Source organism: Dromiciops gliroides, chromosome 4 (genome assembly GCF_019393635.1).
Source record: "Dromiciops gliroides isolate mDroGli1 chromosome 4, mDroGli1.pri, whole genome shotgun sequence".
Taxonomy (NCBI): domain Eukaryota; kingdom Metazoa; phylum Chordata; class Mammalia; order Microbiotheria; family Microbiotheriidae; genus Dromiciops; species Dromiciops gliroides.
In genome coordinates, this window is record NC_057864.1 from 366,513,325 (window position 1) to 366,531,065 (window position 17,741).

The window sequence follows — 17,741 nt, forward strand, 5'->3', positions numbered from 1 at the left end:
GGGGGATGATCTGCAGGGAAGCATGTGGTTATTTTCAGCAAGGCAATGATCCAATATAACCCTGAAGGACTTATGAAGATCGCAGCCCATCTGCAGAGAAAGAACTGATAGTATCTGAAAACAGATGGAAACACATTTAAAAATTTTTTTTTCATTTCCTCTTTGACAATTTCTTAATCTGAAGTTTTGGGGTTCATTTTACTGTTTTCTCTCACAACTAGCTAATATGGGAATTTTTCCATGACTACTCATGTATAACTTATTTTGAATTGCTTGAGTTCTTGTGGGTGGGGGCTGCGAATGGAGGGGGGGGGAAGAGAAGTTGGAACACAAAATTTTTTAAAAATTGATGTTAAAATTTTGTTTTTACATATATTTTGGAAAATACAATTCTATTTTTAAAAAAAGTATTAAGGATAAAAAAGTGAGCCTTGAAGCCAGAGAGACCTGGGTACAAGTCCCATCTCTGCCATACTATCTATGATTCTAAGCAAGTCACATAGTTTCTCAGTGTTCTAGGCCAGAGCTTCTTAAACTTGTTCCCCTTGCAACTCCTTTTCACCAGAGAAATCTTCACACAACCCCAGGTATATAGGTATATAAAATACATATACACAACCTTTTACTGTTGCCAATTTTTTGACCCCCCCCCCACATTTAGTTACACAACCTAATAAGGGGTAGTGACCCACAGTTTAAGAAACTTTGCTCTTGGCAACTCTCTGAGACTATATGTTGCACGGAACATTCCAATGTTTCTTCATCTGAGAGTTCCCAATACCAATGAAACCATTGGTCAAGTCCCTATCCCCTGTTTCATGTTTTCTATATTCCATGTCCCCCTGCTAGACCAGAAGCTCTATGAGAGCAGAATATATTTTATCTTAACTTTTATGTAACATCATATAATGTTTGCATAAATGTAATCTTTGCACTCAGTAGGCATTTATGAAAACTTTGCTGAATTACATTTCATTAAAAGGAGGACATAGAAAGGGGGATTGGAGTAGATAGATCATCTCCAAGATCCCTTTCCAATCTACATTCTTGGATCATTTGACTACAAATACAAACAAGTGCTCTATCTACATTTTTACCCGGGGTCAGCCCTATGACATTCAAGAGTGCAGGATATTTAAAGGCTATGAATGTCAGTGAAACTGTTTTCTTTTTTATACTTACTTTGAAGCAGTCTGCCAACAATGCTGCTATCATTTATAATCTTATTAACACATCTATTAAAAACATGACATAAAAATAACTCTAGTGTTGTCTGGCATTAGTCCCTTGTACTTTTAAGTCAAATGCCAAACTAAAGAACCTGAGCTCATCCACTGAGAGCATTTAAAAATAAAGCAGATTATTTTAAAACATACCCTGTCATGACCCAGTGCTTTAATGGTCAACTGCCATTTTTCTTTTACTCAACTGTTATTTTCCTGGTTCTGGAAGCACCAGGAGAGAAACTCCCTATGAATGTAGCACAGCACCATCTCTGTAACTTCTAGTCTTGGAAAATTGTCCAAAGGGCCAAGGGTCAAACAACTAGAATGTGGCAGAGATTTGACACTAGGAAACCTTCAATCTGAAGCCAACTCTATTGACTCACTAGTATCTAGTTTCAATTTACAATGTAACAATGCCTCAGTTCAAAGCACCAAACCAAAAGATTGTGGAGTTTTATACACATATGGTGGTCCAAATATAGGGTGTATTGTTTGCTAAATATGAATTTTATGAAACCTGAATTAAGTACATAATCAGTACTATTCTCTGTTTACATAATTTAGATATCTGCCTATTGATATATATGTATAAATTTGGGTACTGAATGCTATATTATTGAATAAGAATAGTATTATTTATTTCATTTGATCATGTACTTCACACAGGTGTTATAACATTCATACTTCATCAAAATTATTAAATCCTTTTGATTTGAAATCCATATTATGTGTGTGCTTATGCATATGTGTGTGTGTATATATATTTATACATATATACTGAATACCATATTATCGAAAGAGGTTGTATATATGTGTATATATCTTCACATATATGATAAAGATAGAATATGTGTATTGTATGTGCATGCACATATATACAACGTGGCATGTGTATCTATGCATGTGTGTATGTAAACATACATGTATGTATCTATGTCTATGTGAATATCTACATCTACATGTATATCTATACACACATTGTGGTATGTGTATATTCGGTGTGGGGGTTGGGGGGTCCAACTAGGTAGCTAAATAGAATACTGGTCATGGAGTCAGGAAGACCTCAGTACAAATCTGGCCTCAGGCACTTCCTGGCCATGTGACTCCAAGCAAGTCACTTAACTTTAGTTTGCCTTAATCCACTGGAGATGAAAATGATAAATCACCCTAATATCTTTGCCAAGAAAACCCCATGGACAGTATTGGCATGCTATGGTCCACAGGATCACAAAGGGTTGAACACAACTGAACAACGTTTGTATATATACACATATACATATGTGTATTTTAAGGGGCTAAAATTTGAGCTAGTCTGTCTAAAATATCTAATGAGTGGTCACCAATAAATTCTAAACTTTAGCAAGAGTTTAGACTTTTAAGCATTTATTAAGGAGAATAAGAATTTGGTGAAGAGAGAGAGAAAGGCCTAGATTCATCAAAGGGAGAGCACATTTTAGCTCTACTCTCCATGAGAGTCCTCACGAAAGAGAGTGAACCTCCTGTAAAACTGGCAACATCCCATATATATGCACACATCTCCAAGCTAATTGGCTGGTAGCCTTGATTGACAGTACCCACGAGCAAACGTCACTTCCTGAAGCCAAGGAAAGCCGCATGGCTTGTCTTCAGATGCCTTCTCCTCATGGCAGAGCTTTCCTACAGTAACTCTCCAGCAGGTGGTGTCATTCCGATCGTTACAGTATATCTGTGATACTGAATACCATATTATTGAATGAATGCAGTGTGTATATGTGTAATTATATTCATTAAATATCACATTATTGAATAAACATAGTAGGCCTAAAATGAAATCTCTATAACAAAAAAGATGTATAAACATAAAATATAGATAGGTATACACCTAAATTGTATAAACAGAGAATAGTTCTGATTCAAGTTTCATAAAATCATATATATTACATATTATATTAATATATGATTATAAATTTATATATAATTCATGTGTGTGTGTATGCTGCTACTCAATTTTTCTGAAGTTTATTCCTATGGAGTTATTCCACAGGACTCTGGACATTATAATTTCCTTTTCCATTAATTTCATTGCATTTTAGAGGTCATGGAATTTAAAAGGAGAAAGTCACTTCACACTAGGGTAATCAAAATAGGTCTGCCACACTATGAAATTATTTAATACAGACATGACAAATACAGGTGCCAGAATGGATTGCAGTTACTTTTATTAATTTGTGTTAATTAAAATAAGACAAAAGATTGGCTTTGATTTAAGTCATCTGAGGAAAGAATTTAATTATTAAAATGTTATTAAATATTTTTTAAAATTATTTAAAATCACAGAGCAATGGTAAAAAAAAAATGAGACTACTATTACAAGTTGGAGAAACCCATGATTATGTATATCAGTCAGTCAGTACGTATTGTCTGCAGTGTGCCAAACACTGTGCCTGGATTTTAGGATAAAATATAAAGCAAAATGGTCCTTGCCCTCAGGGAGCTCATATTCTAATGGGGAGTGGGGGTGGCATTCTATTGGGGGCGAGACTAGGTAGCTGAATAGAACGCTGGTCCTGGATAATGTAATAGGTACATGCATATGATGTGGGGGTGGGTTTAATTTATATTGATTGTGATACATCCCAAAGAATTACAAGACAGTGACTCAGTTTCCCAAGTTTTATTGCAATATTGTGAGTGAACACAGGGAGAGCACCATGGAGGTGTCTCTCCAATAGGGAAAGAGAAGACAGTTATATTTATAGTATGGCTGCATTGATTATCAGTCTCATAATAATCTCCACCTTAGGGAGGTACAGGGGAGGGCCTATCCTAATTTGGACCTCCTGGGGGCTTAAGCCAACCCCCAAGGCAGGTGCCTTTTTCCATGGAGGTGTGTTTTGGGGGTTTACATGTCATAAGGTGAATCTGGGGACAAATTTGACCTTTTCTGTACGTTACCTCAACTTGCCAAGGTCAGAGTGTCCCTGTGTTTTTCATTCTCAGGACTAGTTTCTGGGTATTAACGTTTATCAATTAGGATTTCTATAACCTGTCTCTTTATGTTTTTGTTGTAGTTAAGGTCTCTATGACCTGCCTCTTTATGTTTTTGTTATTAGTGGTGATTAATGGGGGTAATTAATAGGAACCAGACCTCCAGGTATCAAGAACCTAGACCCTGACTTTGATGAGGGCCCAAGTCTTAAGTTATCCTTTAATCCCTTTCAGAACTCAAATCTAAATTAGAGTTCAGGTCTTAGGTTTGTCTGTTAACCCCTTCTTTACCTCCTACATCACATAGACAATAGTTACAGAGTAAATATAAAGTTATTTAAGATGATGAAAGCACTAGTTGCTGGGGGTGAAATTGGGAAGAAAGGCTTCCTGCAGAAGCTGTTATTTGAGCTGAGTCCTGAAGGAGCTAAGAAAGCTAAGAGATAGAGACAAAGGGGAAGAGCATTCCAGGAATGGGGGACAGTCAGTGAAAAGGCATGGATTTGGGAAATTAGTGTTTTGTGAAAGAAACAAAATGGGGGCCAGTGTCACCACACACTATATGTGCAGAAGAATAAGGTATAAGAAGACTGGAAAGGTGGGAAGGGTCCATATTAAGAGAACAGGGGATAAAACACCAGCTCTGGATTCAGGAGGACCTGAGTTCAAATCCAGCCTCAAATACTTGACACTTACTAGTTATGTGACCCTGGGCAAGTCACTTAACCCTCATTGCCTTGCCAAAAAAAGAAAAAAAAAGAGTACTGTGAAAGCCAAACAGAGGATTTTGTATTTGATCCTGGAAGTAATAGAGAACCATTGGAGTTTAACAAATTGGGAAAGAAGGAGATGACATGGTCAGAATTGGGCCTTAAGAAGATCAATTTGACAGGTAAGTGACAAGGTACTGGATGAGAAGAGAGTTAAGGAAAGGATACCCATTGATAGGCTGTTATAATAGCCTGCAGGAGAGTGGTAGCAGTGTCAGAGGAGGGAAGGGAGTACATGGGAGAGATGCTCCGAAGGAAGAATCAACAGGATTTAGAAATCGATTAGATAGGAGGAGGGAGAGAAAATGAGTCAAGTATGACACCTACATTGCAAGACTGAGTAATTAGGAAGATGGTGGTGCTATTGACAGTAACAAGAAAGATGTGAAGAGGGGAGTTTTTTTAGGAGAGTAGAGGAAGGGGTGTCAATTAACTCAGTTTGGACATGGTGAGTTGAAGATGTCTGTGGTATGCCCTTTTCAAAATTCTCTTTAGATAGTTGAAGTTACTAGTCTGGAATTCAAGAGAGTTTGGGGTTGGATAAATAGATCTGAGACTCATCTGTATAAATAATTGTATCCATGACAACTGATGAGATTACTAAGTGAAATAATAAAGATGGAGAAGAGAATAGGGCCAAATACAAAGCCTTGGGGGCTATCCATTGTTAGTGGCCATGATCTGGATGAAGATCCAGAAAAGGAAGATGAAAAGGAACAGTCAGTTCGGAGGAGAAAGGAGGGAGCATCATTAAAAAAAAAAACCCTAAAAACTAAAAACTAAAGAAAAGAGAATGTTAAGGAGAAGGGAATGATCAGCACTGTGAAAAGTTGAAGAGAAGTCAGAAAAGATGAGGCCTGAGAAAAGTTCATTCAATTTAGTAATTAAGACATCACTGGTAACTTTGGAGATATTTAAGTTGAATGATGAGGTCTGAAGTCAGACTGCAGAAAGTAAAGGAGAATGAAGAAGACTATTGTAGAAGGCCTTCTCAAAGAGTTTAGCCATGAAAGGGTGGACAGATATAGGACAATAGCTAGTGGGGATGCATAGATTGATAAAGTGAGGGGGGCTTTTGAGAATGGGAGAGACTTGGGAAAGTTTGTAGACAATAAAGATGTCCATAGGCAGAAAAAGATTGAAAATTAAGGAGAAAGTAGGGATGAGAGAGGGAGAGATACACTAGAGAAGATGGAATGAACTGGGATCACTTGTGCATACAGAGGAACTTGCCTTGGTAAATATCTGAAGCAAGATATGAAATCAGGTCATCCCAACTCCTAATCCAGTTCTATTCTTGGAGTGTGCTACATTAGTGAAATCATAGGTCTAGATCCAAATGTGCACGCTCACAAACACAAACACATTTCTCAAAACCATTTATGAAATTTAATCATCTGAAAATTTCTTGATGAAGACAGGGTAAGAGCTGAAAAATTTTGATTAGATTTCCCAAATTTCTAAATAAATCAACTGTCTGTCATGATTCTCTGAGTAAGTAGTTGTTTACATTCATAAATCTTTAGTGGCAGGCATCTAAAGACATTTTTTTATGCAGAATCTGTGTTTTATTGGCAGCTGTCAAGTCTAGCAATAGAGACAGAAAAAAATCAACCAAAACCTTACATCAAGTATTAGTAATACCTAGCACAAACAGAGGTCTCTTTCCCTCATTTATGGGGAAAGGTCTTTAGTATTTATTTGGTTTGTAATAATAATAGCTCACATTTACATATCACTTTGATGTTTGCAAAATGATACGTAAAGTGAGGGTGATATGTGAGTATGGTCTAATCTGTAAAACAATTATTTAAAGTAATGCTGGGGGGCAGCTAGGTGGCACAGTGGATAAAGCACAGGCCCTGGAGTCAGGAGGACCTGAGTTCAAATTCGACCTCTGACTAAGTACTAGCTGTGTGACCCTGGGCAAGTCACTTAACCCTCATTGCCCCCCGCCACACACACACACACACACAAAATAATAAAGTAATGCTAGGGGGGAAAAAATAAAGTAATGCTAGGTATTATCAACCTTGTTTTACAGATGAAGAAACTGAGGCTCAGACAACTTAACTTTTTCCCAAGTGCTTTCTACTATACCAACATCAACTATAAAAAGAAAAAGTGATTATGGCTTTCTGGATAGGTAGGGAAGAAGAAATATGAGAATAATCTAAAGAGAAGAAAACATTAAATACTTTTCAAATTATAAAATATTGTTACTCAGATGATTATAAAGTAATGTAATGAGTCATAAAGGGGAGATGGTTGTATTTATGAATTTGTTGTTTGTCATACATAACATTCCATTTCCCAACTCTTTGCCTTTGTCCTCTATGCCCCATATCTAGAATGCACTGCCCTTTTCACTCTGGCCTTTTAAGTAGTTAAGTAGTTTCTATATTCAAGAGCAGTCTTATGGTTCCCTTTGTTCTGCTACCCCATATAAACCCTGTCCTCAGTCCCCATCTTTGGGTATTCCCAGCATCTTGCTTTGTGAAACTCTGAGTTATAGCTCCTCTGCCCCAATTAAAGACTTTATTTCTCCTATATTGATGGTTTCATTAATTTTCAGGTTAAAAAATTGTTTAAAATAGTAGTCTGTTTCATATTTTAAATATAAAGGGATAAAAATTATCAACATGGTACTTGTATATGGGTTCCACACAATAATAATAGTCATATTTACATGAACATAAACTGTATATGACATATATAATATATATTTATAAAACATTGTACAATAATAAAATATAATTAATTTGTAATTTATCTAGAAAAATTATCTCACCTACATGGCTTGAATTATGTTTTCTTTTGTGTTTTTTTCATTTAATCATGCAATAATAACATACCCCAAATAAACTTTTTAAGCCAATTGAATCAATGAATGACCATGATTATTTGCGAAGATCAAAAACAATAATAAGCAGTGGAAAAAGTATAAGGTCTGGAGTCAAGAAGACCTGAGTCCAAATTCAGCTGAACAAGTGACTTAACTTCTGTCTGTCTGAGTTTCTTCACCTATAAAATGGAGATAATAATAGCTCCTTGTTGTGAGGATCAAATGAGATAATAATTCTAAAGTGCTTAGGACTGTGCCTGACACATAAGTTAATGTTAGTTATTCATTTATTTGTTGTGTATTTATGTATTGTTATTATCATATGGCTACTTTGTTTATTCTTTTTTCTTCCTATTGCCAAAGACAGACAAATCTTTTGATTTTTAGCTATGTTGCTGGGCACTCACTATACTTAACTTCATAGTATGAGGAACTTCAAAGTACCCAAAACAGTCTTCTTCATCAGCTGGGGGCAATTAGTAGCTCTGAGGATGGCAGAACTTGGAATTATTCAACACTAGGTGACAAGATTTTTACCATAAAGAAAAACTCCTTCTTAAGCAAAGGTACATGAGACAATACCTTCCAATAAGAATATAAAAGATGAGGAACAAACATCATTGCCCGACAGAGAGCCAAGATAAAAAGAGATGACAATCTTATGATCAGAAAATAAAGAACAAAGGTTTTCAAGTTCACTTTTCCCCCTTTTTTTCTATCTAATATTTGATTACTACTAACGCATTTTACTTGCTTGGGTGATAATAATGAATTTTCTAAATGAAACTGGACATAGGCCAAAAGGAAAGGAATAACTAGAAGTTTTTTCACCTAAAATAAGTAGTAGGAAAAGCTTATGGGGAAGGGAGACTCTCAAGATACTTCTAGGTCACTGAGGGGGTAGGAGGGTATGTGGGCAGATGGGGCTTCAAAGGATATTACATTACTTGTAGCTACTTGGAAGAAGAAAGCTATCTTAATGTAACACCCCTTGGGTACCTCCTCCCCCCAATATACTCAGCTGCCATTCCAGGAATGCGTGAAAGAAGAGCTCTTCCATACGAAGGGCACTTCAGAGAAGGCTCAGTATTCTCTGCCTGCTTTTAATGGAATACTTTGAGGCTTGATGAGGTTTATTGTGGCCCTGAGCTGCTAGTATGGGCTATGTTCTGGTTGTCTAAGGAACCCAAAGCACTGATGGCACAAGAGAGGCTGAGCCATGAGAGAAATAGTTATTAATAACCAATATCTTGGGGAGATTTAGAGTCTCCCCGCCACTTCTTCCAAAGTCCTGATTTTAATTTCTCTTGAAGGACATTAGTGATAATGAGATTGCACTAATTCTTCTCATCTTGGTCAGACCCCACCCAACCTTACAAGGAATTTTTTTTGTTGAGGCAATTGGGGTTAAGTGACTTGCCCAGGGTCACACAGCTAGTAAGTGTTAAGTGTCTGAGGCCGGATTTGAACTCAGGTCCTCCTGACTCCAGGGCCAGTGCTCTATCCACTGTGCCACCTAGCTGCCCCCCTTACAAGGAATTTAATCTAAGGTATGGAAGTCCACTGTGTTCTACTTAAGCTTGGGTGGAGACAGATCCTTTTGTCTAGATAGCCCAAGGCTGAGGGTGGTCTGAGGAGAAAATTTCTATGTCCAACAGTCACTCGAGCCTCTAGTTGACCAACTCTTTAGAAGGGTATGGAAACTGTGATTCTGCCACAATGATTATCTTTGGTCTAAGAAAATAAGCCAAATGGCCATTCTTTTATTTAACTATTTATTTTTTTAAATAAACATTTTTATTTTTAGTTTTGGGTTCCAATTTTTATCCCTCCCTTCGCTTTCCACTCCCTGAGGTGGCAAACAATCATACATGGGTCATACGTGTATGATTATGTAAACCATTATCATATTTGTCATCTTGTGTAAGAAAACTTGGTTAAAAGAAAAAAAAATGAAAGAAAGTGAAAAATAGCATGCTTCAGGCTGTTCCATCAATATCTGTTCTTTCTTTGGAGATGGATAGTATGTTTCATCAGTAGTCCTTTGGGATTATCTTGGATCATTGTATTGTTGAGAATAGTAAAGTCATTCACAGTTCTTCATCAAACAATATTGCTGTCTCTGTGTACAATGTTCTGCTTACTTCACAATATATCATTTCATGCATATCTTTCCAGGCCTTTCTGAAGTCATCCTGCTTTTCATTTCTTATAGCACAATAATATTCCTAATAAAATGATTAAATTATCTATCCAGAAATTATATCTCTTGAACCTTCTTAAATATCACAGCCAGAGTTAAGTGTGCTTATAAGAGTTTTGAACAATCTTGTCTTCTCTTCCCTAGAGACTTTTGAGTGAGGAAGACTGCTGTGATCTGCTGGGTTTGGGAATGGCAGTGTTAAACCTTATTTTCTACCCAGAAAACTCTTTTGTAGTGAAAAGGTCAAAAGAGCCATAAGGTCCCTTCTGCAATCAGAATCAGTAGGTAGTAGGGACTACCAAAGATTACAGCCACAGCAGCATCCAAATTTGTTAAGGCACCAACATAGCAGATGAGTGCCTTGCTTGACCCAAATTGGTCTCTCAACTGAGGCACCACATATTTCTAGGAGCCATCCCAAGGCAAGAGATACTTTACTTTGAGGTAAATGGGGGCTCCAGGAAGGGGAAAAAAGAATCCATAAACCAGGAATTATGAGTATCCCTTTTTTGTTTAAGTCTTTAACAACTCTCCCCACCATATATCCTTTGAGAGAGGAAAATATGCTCCCTTGATTTGGGTTGGGTTTCACTGCCTTGGGGGGCGGGGTGGGAGGGTTATTTTGTAACTACTATTCTTACTCTACCTTTTCAGTAAATAGCCTCTTGTAAAAGCTATTTAATGTCAACTGGTTGATCTTGAGGAATGAGGACACAACAGATGGGGGCTCATGAGAAACAACATTAGAAATCCCAGCCCTTCAGGTTTACCTAATGATAGAACCTGGAGGGGAGACATATAGTCAACTGACCTCTGGGACACAGGCACAAATGGGAGTTGACGAGTGAGTTCAGAGTAACTGACACACAATATACATCAATGTTGCTCCTGGAAAGTCCACTACCAGGGGTAGGGGTCTGAATGAATGAGGAAGAAGTATAGCAAGACTAAGGAGGCACTCACTTTGAATGTGGATCTTTCCAACTTTAACTAATTATTCTTATTAACTAGGTGTTAAACTTAATTGTATCTGTGCTCTTGAAGGACTGCTGCTAGTACAATCTAAATTTCAGTACCCTGGAAAAAGGCCTGATGACCCTGTCCTAGTCATAGTTCTGGTCAATAAAATTAGGAAGATCACAAATAAAGTGTGATTACGTTTTAAAGTATTAATTTCACTACTTCTACTTTGACATGTTCTTCAAAGCCAGAAATAGGACAAATCTGGTATAAGACAGAGCACCAGAGTTCAAGCAGACTTCATTTATATTCCAGATGCTTTACCTGATGGACTGAACTTTAAATTGACTTGTCTATGCTTCCTCTAATTATGACTGAAAAGATAAGGTACACAGGAAAGAAAAAGGTGGAAAGCACTTCCTTCAGGTAACCTTAAATGATGGTCTGCTTCATATTTTCAACTCCAAAATATTTTTAAATGAACTTAACTGTTAAGTGATATTTATGCATAGGATCTGCCCAGTAAGTTTCCCAAAACAGAAACAATATTTTTGTGATTGTCTTTGCATCATATTTTGCAATGGGCCCTTCTTTTGTAATTAGAGTTTCTATCAAATGTAGGTTCCCAAAGGGAGACTTATACAAGTTCAAAGGATTTAAAACTAGAAGATAAATGAAAGATCCTCTAGTCCAAGGGTTCTTAAACTGTTTTGGGGTTGTGATTCCTTTGGCAGTCTGGTGAAGCCTATGGACACCTTCTCATGATTCCATTTTTAAATGCATAAAATCAAATACATAGGATTGTGAAAGAAACCATTATCAAAAAAAAAAGAAACAATTATCAAAATATTTTTTTAAAAAACTCATGGACCCAAGATTAAAACCCCTACTTCTAGTCCAACATTCCCATTTTTACAAAGAAATTGAAACTCCCAAAGTCAAGTGACTTATGCAGGGTTACACAGGTAGCCCATAGAAATCAGATTTTAAACCTAGATCTTCTGACCCACAATCCAATTTTCTTTCCACAATACAACTGCTGGCTCTACACTATTCCACCTTTATTAGCTAAGAAGCACTTCCTATTTATTACAGCCCCACAGGAAACATTGTAATCAATTAACTAATATAAGCCTGGGTTTCCTTCATCTGTAAAATAAAGGAATTAGATTAAAAGGTCTCTGAAATCCCTTCCTGCTGTGAAGTCAAATGAAAATGAGAACTCATGTGAAGTTTGGTTTAAGTACCTCTTCAATACACATTTCTTTTTGGTGGGGCAATGAGAGTTAATTGACTTGCCCAGGGTCACACAGCTAGGAAGTGTCAAGTGTCTGAGGCTGGATTTGAACTCAGGTCCTCCTGAACCCAAGACCAGTGCTTTATCCACTGCACCACCTATTTTCCCCTCTTCATTACACTTTTGCCACCCGTTGCTTTTCTCCTGCTTTGGATTTCCAAACTGGAAGCTGGTCTGAGCCATCCATTTCATTTTAAAGATGTTTCCCCTTTAAAAGAATGGCACCACCAGGAACAAATGGAAATAATTGCAGAACACATTTCTCTTAATGCCTTTGATTGGATCCTATTATCCCAGAACCCCAGAGAGTCGTGTTTGCCTTTGATGATACACTGATTGGTGAAGAGTGCTAGAAAATAAATGCTGTGGGAGGGCTTTGCAGAAACAGCAGGACGTTGATACATGATGGTAACAAAAAAATAAAGAGGGAAAGGGTGATGCAATACAAGAACCCAGCAGGGAGAAAGAAAACAGAACCAGGACAGTAGGAGGAAAAAGATAAAGAAATGCACATGCTAATAATGAAAGAAGGTCATAGTTTTGAAAACTGCACAGGCCTTGGTGTGCAATACAATGGAACATTTTCAAAATCAAGTGAAATTCATTATATCTTTCTTGCTTAAGCTATAACAGAAACCTTTAACTCTTGTTCTAATTAGAATAATATGCCCTGAAGTTCCAAAGAAGCCATAGAACATTTCTTTTCCTTTTGGAGCAATATCCAAGGAGTCATGACATTTGTCATTAATGGAGACACAATAGGCTCATTCCAGTTAAGTTTTCTCATTGGCAGAAAATGAAAGAGTTCAGTCATTCTGCAGTTCATGAATAGATTCACACCCCAGCCCGCCAGACTACTCTTGTGGCCTTTTCATATTGGACTGTATCTTTTCCTTTCAGGAAATCATCATCAGGTTTATGCTGCCCTCAGGAATTAACAAAATCGAGAGGTTGTTTGAGCCTTTTCTTGTGAAGCAGGAATTTGAATTGTTCCTTGACTTGCCAGAAGCCTTCATAGTTTGCATCTGCTTGGCAAACATTTTGTTTCTGAGTTTCTCTCAGATCCAGTGTCCAGTGGTCTTCAGACTAAGGATATGTCATTAGTTGAAGTAGTTTACCAAAGCTCCATGTCCTGGTTAGGAGTCCACATATATTTTATATATTTATATATGTATGTGTGTGTGTGTATGTATATATATTTATATGTGTGTGTGTGTGTGTGTATGTGTATAATAATCAGACTTTTAATACTTAATTCATGTAGGGACAGCTTTGAGTTCACCTAATTTTGCCTTACACACAGAAAAGGGCATTTCTTTCTAAAGGATAATGTACTTTAAAAAAACAAGCCAACCATAAGGGCACTCACTTAACAGGGGCTCATTCAATTTGAATGCTTCAGTTGTGACTAGTAGAAATCCCTATTTTTTTCATCCAAGGGAACTTCATGAAGTATATACTCAAAATACCTCTTACTCAGCTAGAGTTAATTAAGTCCCTTCTTTCTTCCTGGCAATATATTTACAATTCATAAAGTGCCAAAGATGATCCTAGAATTCTATGGGGTTCCTACTGGTAAATAGGAACTAGAAAAGGTTAAGTGCTATGAGACTGAAGGAAGCATGCCAGTTATACAAATATCACTTAAAATAATAATATCTATCATCTATATATTTTAATAGATCAGTGTGGTAAAAAGTTTTTAACAGTCGGTTAGTGAATACGGAAAGACGCCAATTTTTAAAGGACCACCCTTTCGGAGAGGAGACCGACAGCCATGCATGGGCTACGCACACCAGTACGGCTGCTAAGCACTCCACTTCCGGGGTGCGAGCTTAAAAGACAAGGAGAGAATGGAAGTAGGGTCTTTTGCCTGCTCTCCTGGTCTGATGACTGCGCTGCACACACAGATGCTGACTGGAGTTGGACTCGGCCCGGCTCGCCGTAGCAGCACGTGTTCGACTCGGCTCTCTCCGCCCCCAAAGGTGGCCTTGGGCTTTTGGTGAGTTTTATATGGAATATAGACTAAGCTTAGACTTAAGACTATTTGTTTTGTATTTCTACTTTCCTATCCCTCTAATCAACATCACCTTGTGATTTCCAAACAATAAAAGCTCCAACTAGAAACCAGAGGCTTCTTCCATTTACTACTCTGGGAGATAAAGAAGGGAAAGGTTAGAAAGGGGAGGTTAATGCTCTAGTATCCAATTTTAAATCTCACATCAGTTATGTCATAGATGTCTGTACCCCTTCCAATGGTATGACTATCAGTCTTTCCACATCATCTCATTGCACTTATATTCTTCCACCTTAGTTCTAATCTTTCTCTATCTGTTGCATTTGATACAATTGACTACACCTTCCTCCTAGATCTTGATCTCTGAGTTTTCATGATTATTTTCTCTCCTCATTTTCCTCCCACCTCCTCAGACTCCTTTTTGTCAGACCACCATCCACATCTCTCAACTTAAACTGTTGGTGTTCCCCAAGGTTCTGTCCTAAACTTCTCTTATCCTTCAAGCTATCTCTCTTGGTAATCTCATCAGCATTCATAGTTTTGTTTTACTTTGATTTGAAATCATAAAAGTATTTTATTATTTTCCAGTTATATGTAAAAGATAGTTTTCAACATTTATTTTTATAGGATTTTGAGTTCCAAATTTTTCTCCCTCTCTCCCTTTCCTCCCCCCCTCCCCAAGACAGAAAGCAATCTGATATAGGTTATATATGTAAAATCACATTAAACATATTTCTGCATTAGTCAAAAAGAAGACTCAAAACAAAAAGGAAAAACCTCAAAAAAAAAGTAGAAATAGTATGGTTCAATCTGCATTGATTCCACAGTTCTTTTTTTTCTAGATGTGGAGAGCATTTTCTATCATGAGTCCTTTACAGCTCACCATCCCACAATGTTGTTTTTACTGTGTATAATGTTCTCCTGGTTCTGCTCATTTCACTCAGCATCAGTTCACTTAAGTCTTTCCAGGTTTTTCTGAAATCTGGCTGCTCATCATTTCTAGAACAATAGTATTCCATTATATTTATATACCACAGCTTGTTTAGCCATTTCCCAATTGATGGGCATTCCTTTGATTTCCAATTCTTTGCCACCACAAAGAGAACTGCTATAAATAATTTTGTACACGTGGGTCCTTTTCCTTTTTTTATGATCTCTTTGAGATACAGACCTAGTAGTGGTATTACTGGGTCAAAGGGTATGCACAGCCCCATAGCCCTTTGTGCATAGTTCCAAATTGATCTCCAGAATAGTTGGATCAGTTCACAGCTCCACCAACAATGCATTAGTGCCTCAATTTTGTCACAGCTTCTCCAAGATTTATTATTTTCCTTGTTTGTCATATTAGCCAATCTGATAGGTGTGAGGTGGCACCTCAGAATTATTTTAATTTGAATGTCTCTAATCAATAATGATTTAGAGCATTTTTCATATGGCAATAGATAGCTTTGATTTCTTCATCTGAAAACTGCCTGTTCATATACTTTGACCATTTCTCAATTGAGGAACGACAGCACTCATAGTTTTAACTATCATCTTTATGTAGATGACTCCAAGATTTAGGTATCCAAATCCACTGTTTCCCTTGAGTATCAACCCCATATTACCAACTACCTATTGGACATTTCAGATTGAATGTCTCATAGATATTTTAAGCTCAACATGGCTAAAACTGAAATCAGAATCTTTTCTCCTAAATCCTCTTCTCTTCCCAATTTTTCCTATTTCTGTCAGACACTACCATCATTCCAGTCTCCCAAGTTGATAACCTCACTTCACATGAGTGAAATCCTCATTCTTCCTCACTCAACATATCCAATCAGTTACTAAATTTTGCCATTTTTATCTTCATAATATCTCATTTTATCTCTTCTCTCACACAACTACTACTTTATTGTAGACTCTCATTGCTTCTCACCTAACTTGATAAAACATGTCCTATTGGTCTCCCTGCCTCAAGTCTCTTACCACTCCAATCCATTCTACAAAATGTTGCCATTTTGTTCAGTGCTGCCATAAGCTTAATCCTGACCATATCATTGCCCTATTCAAACAACTCTGGTGGCTATTGACTATAGGGTAAAATATAAACTCTGTTTAATTTTTAAAGCCCTTCACAACCTAGCCCCAATCTATCTTTCCAGTTTCATTAAATATTACTCGTCCTCCCAAAATCTAGCCAAAATGCTCTTTTCTAGTTTCCTCACAAACAACATTTTATCTCATCTCCATAGCTTTGCACTGGCCATTCCCCATGTTTGGAATGCATTCTCTTCTTCTTCCTTTTTAATTTTTTTTAAGGTGGGGCAATGAGATTTGGGTGCCTTTCCCAGGGTCACACAGCTAGTAAGTGTCAAGTGTCTGAGGCCGGATTTGAACTCAGGTCCTCCTGAATCCAGGGCCGGTGCTTTATCCACTGGGCCACCTAGCTGGCCCAAATGAATTCTCTTCTTAATTCTTTTTTTTTTTTAAGTGAGGCAATTGGGATTAAGTGACTTGCCCAGGGTCACACAGCTAGTAAGTGTCAAGTGTCCGAGGCCGGATTTGAACTCAGGTACTCCTGACTCCAGGGCCGGTGCTCTATCTACTGTGCCACCTAGCTGCCCCTCTCTTCTTAATTCTGCCTCAAAGAGTCTTCCTCCTTTAAGATAGAACTCAAGCATCATTTTCTACATGATGTTTTTCCTGTATCCTCAAACAGCTAGTGCCCTCCTCAAACTACCATGTACATATTTACACAAACTAATTTATTTATATATGTATGTGTGTGTGTGTGTAGATAAAAACCATATTTATCTTGTACATTTTTTATAATTACACGGAGTTTCTCTCATTAGAATATATTCTCATTGATAATAGGAATTGTTTTGGTTTTTTGTACTTGTATCCCTAACACCCAGAACAGTGCCTGAAAGACTATAGGCCCTTAATAAACTTGTAAATTAATTAATTGGTTGATTAACAAATATTCCACAAAGGACACAATCTCTGTATCAGGGGGCTTTCTTTTAGGCCAATGGTTTCCAAATTTTATGCAATAATGTCCTTCTTTACATACACATAAAAAATTGCCATGTTCCTCACCTTTCAAAAGACAATCCACAATTTTTTCTTGGAATATATTTTATTTAAAATAAAATTAAGGATTTATTAAAATTTTGTAGCTAATCTTGGTATCTATCCTTTACAATTCTAATTTATGATGAGAAATGAATTCATTCATATATTAATTGTATTGTTTTCATTGTTTTTAAAAATTTAAGCATGAGAATTTTAAGTTATTGTTCAGTCATTTTTCAGTCATGTCTAACTTTAAATGAACCCAGTTGGGATTTTCTTGGCAAAGATACAAGACTGTTTTTCATTTCCTTCTTAGCTTACTTTACAGATGAGGACACTGAGGCAAACAGGGTGAAGTGGCTTGCCCAAGGTCACACAGGGTGAATTTTAACTCAG